This window comes from Leucoraja erinacea, chromosome 12 (genome assembly GCF_028641065.1).
Source record: "Leucoraja erinacea ecotype New England chromosome 12, Leri_hhj_1, whole genome shotgun sequence".
In the NCBI taxonomy this organism is placed as follows: Eukaryota; Metazoa; Chordata; class Chondrichthyes; order Rajiformes; family Rajidae; genus Leucoraja; species Leucoraja erinaceus.
In genome coordinates, this window is record NC_073388.1 from 7006602 (window position 1) to 7018748 (window position 12147).

General features: G+C 48.6%; 1 protein-coding gene across 2 annotated transcripts in view; it reads left to right on the forward strand.

The window, feature by feature from the left end:
* The first annotated feature begins 372 nt into the window (after positions 1 to 372).
* The window catches only part of lnx2b (ligand of numb-protein X 2b), a 70883-nt gene continuing 59108 nt past the window's right edge, over positions 373 to 12147 (forward strand). Inside the window, exon 1 of one of the 2 annotated variants that reach the window (XM_055643542.1) lies at positions 373 to 694. The gene's annotated coding sequence lies outside the window, so the exon portion shown is untranslated. Of the gene's footprint in view, positions 695 to 746; positions 868 to 12147 lie in introns of those variants that run through there. The other variant, XM_055643543.1, reaches the window with a different exon arrangement.

Consider the following 12147-nt stretch of genomic DNA (forward strand, 5'->3'; position numbering starts at 1 on the left):
CTTGTTTCCCTTTCCCCTGACTCTCAGTCTGAAGAAGGGTCTCGACCGGAAATGTCACCCATTCCTTCTCCCCAGAGAATTGCTCCAGCATTTTGTGTCTGTCCAGTGGTGATGAATATTGATTTCTCTAACTTCAAGTAACCCTTGCTCTCTCCATCCCCCCTTCTCTCTCCATCCCTCCCCCACCCCACAAGCTTCAAAGTCGTCTTGTTGAGTCTCATTGTCTATAACTGGTTTTCGCCTAGCCCACAGCTAACAATGGCCAGTTTCCATGATTATCGATACTTTTTTTTAAAACATATATTTCAATCAATACTCCAGGGTTGCCTGGTTGACGAACAGGTTCCCAGCGCTAGTCTCTGCCCGCCTACCGAAACGTCAGTTCCTCTCCTTATTCCCCCTTCACTCACTCCCTCTCCTTGCACCAAAGAGGAGTAAGGTGAAGCGAGGGAGAGGGTGCAGTTTTGTTTTAACTGTGAATTTACCCGCGGAGGTGAGAGAAGAGATCGCGACTGGAGAAGATGCACTTACCAGGAATGCTGTGATCTTGCTGGAGAGGAGAGGAGAAGACTGTGTGTGTGTGTGTCTGTATCTGAGCGAGAGCATTTCTTGTTCCTGCTTCTCGACTTTGTCCGAGGTTGGCTGACTGGCTTCGTGTGCTAATTCCCTCCCACCTTCCAGAGAGGTTCCACAGGTAAGCTCCAAGCCCAAGGTTGGCCGGCGTGTTAGTCGCCGGCAAGTGGCAGGTTGGCTGGGGTTTTACAGTGGGAGGCATATTATCTTGATGTTCTCTGTGTTGTTGGCGCCGGCTCTTTGTTCTGGAGCCCCTGCCATGTAGCCGGGGGAAGGGACGGAGCAGAGTCGCAGGTAAGGAAGAATACGTGTGGCTCGGGGAAAAGCCTTTGCTCTAGCGGCAGAGTCAGCGACTGGGGTTCTTATTATTATTATTTAAAAAATTAAAAACGAATGCAGTTTTTAAAAAAAGTCCGCAACTCGAGTCTTGAACCCGCGCTGAAATTGCAGCGGGATTTCAGAGAAACCAACGTGAAACAACACGGCTGTTCGGCCCATCCAGTCGGTGCCGGCCATCGCAATCATCCGTTCGTGAGTGATGGGAGCAGAATTGACTTATGCCATTCGGCCCATCAAGTCTACTCCGCCACTCAATCACGGCTGGTCTATCTCATCCCTCCTTAAACCCATTCATCCTGCATTCACTCACCGCCCCCCCACACTGCTCCCAATTTACCGGCAATTTAAGTTTAGACTACAAGCCGCACCTATTTGGGATGTGGGTGGAAACTGGGGCGCTCAAAGAACCCCCCAGTTATAGGGTGAAAAGGACAAACTGCACCCAGACAGCAGCCGAGGTCAGGATCGAACCCGGATCTCAGGCGCTGCGAGGCAGGGTGTTTACTGGTTGTGACGCTGTGCTGCCCAGTGCCATGGGCGCATTGGCATCGCGTTGTTTTTATTGCCAGGATCGGATTATGTTATGAAAATTGCCTGTGGGATTGAGCCCAGTGTGATGGGATAGTAACCTGTAATGGATATGGAAATACAGGCTAGATGCAGGGGGAAATGCTCCCCATGTTGGGGGTGTCCAGAACCAGGGGTCACAGTTCAAGAATGAGGGGAAGGCCATTTAGGACTGAGATGAGGACAAACCTTTTCACCCAGAGAGTTGTGAATCTGTGGAATTCCCTGCCACAGAAGACCTCTTGTTTCCCTTATCCCTCACCAGTATAAAGAAGGGTCTTGACCCGAAAGAGGGAGTTAGATGTGGCCCTTGTGGCTAAGGGGATCAGGGGGTATGGAGAGAAGGCAGGTACGGGATACTGAGTTGGATGATCAGCCATGATCATATTGAATGGCGGTGCAGGCTCGAAGGGCCGAATGGCCTACTCCTGCACCTAATTTCTATGTTTCTATGAAACGTCACCTTCCTTTTCTCCAGGGAGAAGGAATGGCTGCCTGTCCCGCTGAGTTATTCCAGCTTTTTGTGTCTATCCGAGGCCAATTCACTGGATGTTTTCAAGAGAGTTTGATTCAGCTCTGCCTGGCTAACGGAATCAAGGGATGTGAGGGAAAAATCAGGAATGGGGAACTGATTGGGGATGATCAGCCATGATCATATTGAATGGCGGTGCTGGCTCGAAGGGCCGAATGGCCTACTCCTGCACCTATTGTCCATGTTTACAGGTTCACCACCGATTTTCCGGCAACTGGTGGCCCGGCACCTCCTTTCATCCGGACAAAATTACCAGAGTGCATCTCGGCCCCTCGACAGCCTAGGTGGAACGTTCCAGCACCGTTGGACTCCTCTCGGAGGCCGTGACCTCTGCTGGTCCGGCAAAACAGAAGATCCTGAAAGACTCCGGAGCCAAGGGTACTGGATAACCAGTGGCGGACCTGCAAAGGCTATAAGGAGAGGTTGGACGAACTTGGCTTGTTTTCATTGGAGTGTCAGAGACTGAGGGGAGACCTGATAGAGGTTTATAAAATAGAGAGGGTTGATAGTGTACACAGTCAGAATATCTCCCCAGGGTGGAAACGATGGAATACTAGACAGCAGAGCCATGGGTGGGTTGGGCGAAAGGTTATAGGAGATGTTCGGTGCAAAGATTTGTTTACACAGAGAGTGGTGAGTGCCTGGAATGTGCTTCCAGGGATGGTGGTGGAGGCAACCACATTAGTCGTGTGTAGGAGGCTTTTGGATAGGCACATGAGTTGCAGGGAATGGAGGGATACGGATCATGTACAGGCAGAAAGGTTTAGTTTCGAGATACAGCGCGGAAGAAACAGGCCACACCGACCAGCGATCCCCGCACATTAACACTACCACACACACACTAGGGACAATTCTACATTTATACACTGCCAATTCACATACAAAGTTATACGCCTTTGAGGTGAGGGAGAAATCAAAGATCTCGGAGAAAACCCACGCAGGTCACGGGGAGAACGTACAAACTCTGTACAGACAGCACCCGTAGATAGGATCGAACCCGGGTCTCTGGCGCTGTAAGGCAGCAACTCTACTGCTGCGCCACCTTGCCACCCGATTAGTTTAGCTGGCATCATGTTCATCCCATACATTATGGGTTGAAGAATCTGTTCATGCACTGCCCCCAGTTATGGTTCTGGACACCTAGGAGGAGGTTCAGAGGCTCCTGTCTAAAGAAGGGTCTTGACCTGAAATACACCCATGCACATTCTCCAGAGATGCTGCCTGACTTTGTCGAGTTGCTCCAGCATTTTGTTTTCTAATGTTGACATTTGTTAATGCTGCGTCATTATGCTGTTGCTTTTATCGAATGTGCTTGAGTTTGAACTGTTGGGATTTATGTTTGCATAGCATTTCACTGTACCTCAACGCATTTCAATTTCAGTTTGGTTTATTGTCACTGGTACTGACGTACAGTGAAAATGTTTGTTGCGTGCTAACCAGTCAGCGGAAAAACAATACATGATTACAATCGAGCCATTCACAGTGTGCAGATATATGATAAGGGAATAACGTTTAGTGCAAGGTAAAGCCAGTAAAGTCCAATGAAAGATAGTCGGATGGTCCCCCGATGTGGTGGGTGGTAGATCAGGCCTGCTCTCTGGTACATGCGACAATGATAAATGGAAACCTACATCAAAACCGCTTGAAGTGAGCGTGGGAGAGTAGGTCTCGGAATCCCTGGTCCACTAGGATCAAGGATGACTTCTTCTAATTCCAATGGGAATCTTAAGCTTGTGCAGGTTTTCCATTGAGTTTCGGAGGTGATTGTCGCGGTCAATGTGGAACCGGCACCCCGAAGGGCCAGCAATATTTAGTTTAGTTCGAATGCTGGAGTGGTGGGGCTGTCCCACTTAGGCAAGTTTTTAGGCAACTACAGGCGACTGGGTTGTCACCGCATGTTCGCTGGTTGTCGCCGGGCGTCGTCTCCTCAGTCGCGCAAAAAGTCGTAGCGTCTTTCTGGTCGCAGATGAATTTTCAACATGTTGAACAATTTTCGGCAACAGTGGGTTTGACGCCAATAAGCGTTGCTTGACTTCTCCTGACGTAGGTGCTGTCGTAGGTTGTCGCCAGGATGGCGCAGGTTGCCGCCGGTTATTCGGCGGCCTGCTACGACTATGACAGTTGCCGGCAGTTGCCTAAAAAAATCGCCAAGTGGGACAGACCCATAACACGGCGGGTCAGGCAGCATCTCTGGAGAAAAGGAAGAGGTGACGTTTTGGGCCGAGACCCTTCTTCAGACTGAGAGCCATGGGAAAGGAGAACCAGAGGTATGAAATGGTACAGAAGGTATCAGAGCCGGCACAGATGACCAAGGGAAGGTGGAGCCCACAATGGTGCATTGTTGGCTGTGGAAGAGGTGATTACGAAGGGATACGAACAGTGAAACTAGCAGGATGATCGAGGGTAGTCACGGAGAGAGAGGGAATGCCAGAGGTTACTTGAAGTTAGAGAAATCAATATTCATGCTGCTGGGGTGCAAGCTGCCCAAGCAAAATATGAGGTGCTGGTCCTCAAATTTGCGCTGGGGTCTCACTCTGACAATGGAGGAGGCCCAGGACAGAAAGGTCAGTGTGGGAGTGGGAGGGGGAGTTGAAATGTTTGGCAACAGGGAGAGTTTAGTTCAGCTGATTGTCACGTGTACCGAGGTGCAGTGAAAAGCCTTTGTTGCGTGCTAACCAGTCAGCGGAAAGCCAATACGTGGTTACTACAATCGAGCCATCCACGGTGTACAGGTCACAGATAAAGGATGAAATGCCGCTGTTGGAGTAGAGGTTGAAAAGGAGTGGAGCGATTGTGATGCGTGATTGTTGATCCACTTGTGTGACCTGCACACAAAGAGTCGCCTGTGTCGGGAGCCATCTTGGATTGGGTGGATGCGCACGTGGGTGGTGAGAGGTTAGTGGGGAAAGCCATGAATGTACAGCGGCACGGTGGCGCAGTGGTGGAGTTGTTGCCTTGCAGCACTTGCAGCTCCAGAGACCCGGGTTGATCCAGAATATGGGTGCTGTCTGTACAGAGTTTGCACGTTCTCCCCGTGACCGCGTGGGTTTACTTCGGGATCTTCGGTTTCCTCCCACGCTCCAAAGATCTGCAGGTTTGTAGGTTCATTTGCGGGGATCGCTGGTCGGTGTGGACTCGGTGGGCCGAAGAGCCTGTTTCCGTGCTGTATCTCTAAACTAAAACCAAGCAGTTTGGAGGTATATGTGGGAAGGAACTGCAGATGTTAGCTGAAACCGAAGATAGACTCAAAATGCTGGAGTAACTTGGGCAGCACATCTGGAGAGAGGGAATGGGTGACGTTTCGGGTCTGATAGAAACATAGAAACATAGAAATTAGGTGCAGGAGTAGGCCATTCGGCCCTTCGAGCCTGCACCGCCATTCAATATGATCAAGGCTGATCATCCAACTCAGTATCCCGTACCTGCCTTCTCTCCATACCCTCTGATCCCCTTGGCCACAAGGTCCACATCTAACTCCCTCTTAAATATAGCCAATGAACTGTGGCCTCAACTACCCTCTGTGGCAGAGAGTTCCAGAGATTCACCACTCTCTGTGTGAAAAAAGTTCTCCTCATCTCGGTTTTAAAGGATTTCCCCATTATCCTTAAGCTGTGACCCCTTGTCCTGGACTTCCCCAACATCGGGAACAATCTTCCTGCATCTAGCCTGTCCAACCCCTTAAGAATTTTGTAAGTTTCTATAAGATCCCCCCTCAATCTCCTAAATTCTAGAGAGTATAAACCAAGTCTATCCAGTCTTTCTTCATAAGACAGTCCTGACATCCCAGGAATCAGTCTGGTGAACCTTCTCTGCACTCCCTCTATGGCAATAATGTCCTTCCCCTGATCGGGGCAACAGGGTTGCGGCCCGAAGGGTCACCCATTCCTTCCCCTCAGAGATGCTGCCTGTCCCGCTGAGTTACTCCAGCATTCAGTGTCTAAGCCAGCGTTACTCAACTGGGGTTCCCTGGAATGCTCGGGTTCTGCAAACGGTTGCTAGGAGGCTCCGAGAGAAATATTATTATTTTAAAAAAAAATTAGGTCCCCTCCCGACATCAGTCTGAAGAAGTGTCTCGACCAGAAATGTCACCCATTCCTTCTCTCCACAGATGCTGCCTCACCTGCTGCCTCGAGTTATTCCAGCATTTTATGTCTACCTTTAATCATATGTAAATGCATTTTTAAGTAATTTTTGTGTTTAATTTCATATTTGAACAAGCAGTTTGATTTCAGTTTTTTTTATTTTTGCATTGCCAATAAACTTGAGAAAAATGTAAGTTATTTTTTTCAATCAAAAAATATATATTATGTTTTCCTTGTGAACATTAAGTTTATGAAGGAGAAGGGAAGAGATTAATAAAGATATCTGATCATTTTTATGTAGGGGTTTCCCGAGACATGGAAATTATTTCAATGGTTCCGCAAGGGTAACAAGGTTGAGAAACGCTAGTCTAAGTAGTTGGGAGTCAGAGCTCCCTTGATTGTATTGAATGGAGGATCTGACTTGAGGAGACTATTTCTGGTTGTAATTCATAGATCGACTGGGAGGGTGAGTAAACAGCAAACAGGGTGAGTAGGCGGACAATTTGAGAATTTGAGAGGCCCCTTCTGCACTTTGTACAATCAAGATGGGAGGGATGCCCAGAAGCTGGTGGGTCGTGTCGGGCTTAGAGATAGAGAATCTGGCCCTTGGGCCCACCAGGTCCACACCGACCAGCAATCGCCCCGTACAGCAAGGGTACCCAACCTGGGATAAATCTACCCCCAGGGGATAAGTTTTGTCTACCCAGTAGGTAAATTTGTTGATGCTGGATTTGTACATATTTTTTTATCATTGACTGACTGTGTTTGGTTCTGGTATACCAGTGGGTATCTGCTCATCATTAGTTGTTCATAAATAAGTGAAATAACATTGTTACGTGCTATTAAAGTTGCCAGGGGCAAACGGGACCAAAAGGGTTGGGAACCCCTGCCGCACAGAAACACGATCCTACACACACTCTAGGGACAATTTACAAATTTTACCGAAGCCAATTAACGTACAAACCTGCACGTGTGGGAGGAAACCGGAGCTCCTGGTGAAAAGCCACGCAGGTCACGGAGAGAACGTGCAAACTCCGTACGGACAGCACCCGTAGTTGGGATCGAACCCAGGCTCCTGGCGCTGCACCACCGTGCCGCCCTTTGGATTCCTCCTCTGCTGATGAACTCCTCTTTGGAAGGCAGACGCAAAATGCTGGAGTAACTCAGCGGGACAGGCAGCATCTCTGGAGAGAAGGAACGGGTGACGTCTCGGGTCGAGTCCCTTCTTCATCCTCTTTGGATGGACTCCTTTGTATAATTTGGTGCTTTCCTCCAAGACCAGTTCTCCCGACTCCTGAACTTGATCATGGCCAAGGAAGAAAGAGATTGATTAGTTGTTGTGTGTGGGGGTCTGTTGATTAAATCTTTGCTGCATTCCTCTGTGGGGTTTCTCTAATGAGCTGTGAAGACCACATTTGGGAAATTCCTTTGTGAGCTATTATTGAACCTTCCAACACACTTCCAGGCAGTATATTCTAAGAGAATGGAGCGGCAGTGCTTGTACACTCTGGAGTTTAAAAGGATGAGAGGGTATCTTATTGAAACATATACGATTATTAAGGGTTTGGACACGCTAGAGGCAGGAAACATGTTCCCGATGTTGGGGGAGTCCAGAACCAGGGGCCACAGTTTCAGAATAAGGGGTAAGCCATTTCGAACAGAGATGAGGAAACACAGAGAGTTGTGAGTCTGTGGAATTCTCTGCCTCAGAGGGCGGTGGAGGCCTGTTCTCTGGATACTTTCAAGAGAGAGCTAGATAGGGCTCTGAAAGATAGCGGAGTCAGGGGATATGGGGAGAAGGCAGGAACGGGATGCTGATTGTGGATGATCTGCCATGATCACATTGAATGGTGGCGCGGGCTTGAAGGGCTGAATGGCCTACTCCTGCATCTATTGTCTCTATATTCAGGATCTGAACTTGCTGTTCAGGTTTTTGGGGAAAAATTCCCTCAAATTCCTTTCGCTCCAATTCTCCTCCCCGTGAAAATCGTTCCATCGTACCTACCACCTTGCACAAGTTTCAGATATCTTTCTAGAGCCTGGGTCTTTTAGAGTCATGGAGTGATACAGTGTGGAAACAGGCCCTTCGGCCCAGCTTGTCCACACCGGCCAACATGTCCCATCCACACTGGTCCCACCAGCCTGCATTTGGCCCAAGTTCCTCTAAACCTGTCCTATCCATGTACCTGTCTTAATTGCTTTTTAAACATTGCAATAGGCCCTGCCACAACTACCTCCTGTGGCACCTTGTTTATGCTGTAAAAAATAAAGGCTGTGTCATCAACCATCACCTCTCTACCTCCATTTTCTGGCCGAGATTCTGGCACCGAGATTGCTGTCTTGGCACAGAGCTGGGTTCGTAGACTAGTTGTCATATTCTGTCAAACTTCACAGCGTACAAGTACAGAGACAAAGAAATGGTTAGTTCGATCACAAAATAATGACTATGGGTAGCAGTGCAAATTTCGGGGGGGTCAGATATTCGGAGTGTTGGGGGGATTGGAAACTGTATTGGGGGGGGGGGGGGGGAGTATGTCCTTGTGCTTGACCGGCGTGGGTTTTTCTCCGGGATTTTGTCCCAAGTCCGTGTAGACACTGTTGATGCGCAGGGATCGCTGGTCAGTACGGACTCAGTGAGCCGAACGACCTGCTTCCGTGCTGTCTCTCAAAACTAAACTAACGATCTAACCTGGGATTTTCTATAGTCCCGCATGTTTTAAATCCTATTATAAAACCACATCTCCTGAATGCTGTCCTGTGAATTAATGTGGAATTCACTGCCACAGAAATGCTGTGGAGGCCAAGTCCATGGATATTCTTAAGGCAGAGATACTTAGATTCTCGATCAGTACGGGTGTCGAGAGTTATGGGGAGAAGGTAGGGGTTAGGAGGGAGAGATAGGTCAGCCATGATTCAATGGCTTGATGGGTCGAATGGCCTAATTCTGCTCCTATAACTAATATGAACTTTCCGCTGGCTGGATAGCACGCGAGAAATGTTTTTCACTGAGCCTTGGTACACGTGGCAATGAACTGAACTTGACCGGCGCGGAGCTGAAGAATGAATTCTTTCTGTGTTGAAGAAGAAAAATCTTCTTCATCAATCATGGACTTTGATTCAATGGAATACACTATAAGCTCTGATCCCATCGGCTAGTGCGGGAGGGTCAGGAAAGGCAGGTGGGGGTGGTCAATGGGTGAGGAAAACACAAGGAACTGCAGATGCTGGAATAAGTAAAACACAAAGTGGTGGAGTAACTCAGCGAGTCAGGCAGCATCACCGGAGGACATGGATAGGCGACATGAGATGGAAATTGGAGGAGCAGCACCTCGTATTCCGCTTGGGCAGTCTGCACCCTAGCGGCATAAACGTTGAATTCTTCAATTTCCGGTAGCCCTTGCTGTCTCCTCCCCTTCTCAGCTCTCCCTCAGCCCTCGGGCTCCTCCTCTTCCTTTTTCCTTTCTTCTTCCTGCCCTACATCAGTCTGAAGAAGGGTTTCAACCCGAAATGTTGCCTATTTCCTTCGCTCCATAGATGCTGCCCCACCCGCTGAGTTTCTCCAGCACTTTTGTCTACCAGGGAAAGGCGACATATTGGTTCTGGACCGCCCTTAAGACTGTAGATGATAACGGGCTGAAGGACATGGCAATGGTCCAAGCAAACTAATACCTGCTAGGCCTTGTGCTGCCCCTAGGTAGAAACAAGGAACTGCAGATGCTGGTTTACAAAAAAAAAAGACACAAATTGCTGGAGTAACCCAGCGGGTCAGGCAGCCTCTCTGGAGAGCATGGATAGGTGGGGTTTCAGGTTGTGTGTAAGAAAGAGTCCCAACCCGAAACGTCACCTACCCATGTTCTCCAGGGATGCTGCCTGACCTGCCGGGTTCCTCCAGCACTTTGAGTCTTTATCTTCTAAGCTAGCACCAGCAGTTCCTGCATAAGTTCCTAAGCGCTAGGAGAAGATTAAAGCCTTTCAACCCATGAAGTCTACTCCGCCATTCAATCATGGCTGATCAACCTCTCCCTCCAAACCCCCTTCTCTTGCCTTCTCCCCATAACTCCTGACATCCGTACTAATCAAGAATCTATCTATCTCGGCCTTAAAAATATCCATTGCCTTAGAAACATAGAAACATAGAAATTAGGTGCAGGAGTAGAGGCCATTCGGCCCTTCGAGCCTGCACCATTCGCCATTCAATATGATCATGGCTGATCATCCAACTCAGTATCCTGTACCTGCCTTCTCTCCATACCCCCTGATCCCTTTAGCCACAGGGGTCACATCTAACTCCCTCTTAAATATAGCCAATGAACTGTGGCCTCAACTACCTTCTGTGGCAGAAAATTCCAGATATTCACCACTCTGTGTGAAAAAAAATGTTTTTCTGGACTTGGCCTCCACAGCTTTTTGCGGCAGTGAATTCCACAGATTCACCAGCCTCTGACTAAAGGAATCCCTCTTCATCATTTTCCTAAAGGAACATCCTTTTATTCTGAGGCTATGACCTCTGGTAATTCACTCTCCTTGTATCTTGGCCCTTGGGACAGCACCCGTGGTCATGAGTGATTCCGGATCTTTGTCATCGTGAGGCAGCAACTCTACCGCTGCGCCATCTTGCCGCCCACGGGCTACTAATTGTTCCCTCTCGTTGTGCCGTCTTCATTTAAACATTAACCATCAGAGAGATTTGCAACTGGAGTTACTCAGCGGGGCAGGCAGCATCTCTGGAGAGAAGGAACGGGTGATGGCTATCTGAGATCAGACTTTGTGTTTAAGAAGGAACTGCAGATGCTGGGAAATCGAAGGTACACAAAATTGCTGGAGAAACTCAGCGGGTGCAGCAGCATCTATGGAGCAGTCTGACGAAGGGTTTCGGCCCGAACCGTCACCCATTCCTTCTCTCCAGAGATGCTGCCTGTCCCGCTGAGTTGCGCCCCCATTTTGTGTCTATCTTCGGTTTAAACCAGTTCCTTCCCACACAGAGAGATTTGCAGTTTCAATCCCGGGCTCTATGTTAGAGGAAAGATGCCATTAAGCTGGAAAGAGCGTAGAGATTGATCACGGATGTTGCCAGGACTCGAGGGCCTGAAACTCGAGAACTCTGAAATGCTATCCCCACCCTGGGAATAGCTACGCTGGAGGCTGATAATAGCTTCAGCGGTCAAATCAGCACACATTTGCAGTTCCTTTTTACACGTGTTTAAGAGTCTTGCTGGTTGTATTTAAATGCATTGAAATGCTAAATACTAAATGCTAACTATTTCAGTTTCTGCTGAACAAGTTGGGTCAGGCTGTAAATCCATGTCACCTTTGGCAGGTCAGGTCGGGACTCAAAGCACAAAGTGCTGGAGCAACTCAGCCGGCCAGGCAGGATCTGTGGAGGGAACAGGCAGATGACATTTCGCATCGGGACCCTTCTTCTTTAGTTTATTGTCACGTGTACCGAGGTACCGTGAAAAGCCTTTGTTGCGTGCTAACCAGTCAGCGGAGGGACAACACATGATTACAATCGAGCCATTTACAGTGTACAGATGCATGATAAGAGAATAACACTTAGTGCAAGGTAAAGTCTGATCTCGGGTACACTAAAATGCTGGAGAAATTCAGCGGGTGCAGCAGCATCTATGGAGCGAAGGAAATAGGCAACGTTTTGGGCCGAAACCCTTCTTCAGACTGCTCCATAGATGCTGCTGCACCCGCTGAGTTTCTCCAGCAATTTTGTGTACCTTCGATTTTCCAGCATCAGCAGTTCCTTCTTAAACACAAAGTCTGATCTCAGATAGCCATCAATTCGGTAGAGAAAATTTCAGGACCACTCTCTAGTTGTGATAGGACGGTTCAGCTGCCTGATCACAGCGGGGAAGAAACTGACTCATCAATGATCGATGGATTAAGGGTCCTGACCAGAAATGCAGCCTGTCTAATCTCTCCGGAGATGCTTTGAGTCGAGCTTGAGTTTATTGTCACATGTACCGGGTGCAGTGAAAAGCTTTTGTTGCATGCTAACTAGCTGGCAACCAGAGGTTCTCATTAGCTGCAGTCCTTAGACAGTAC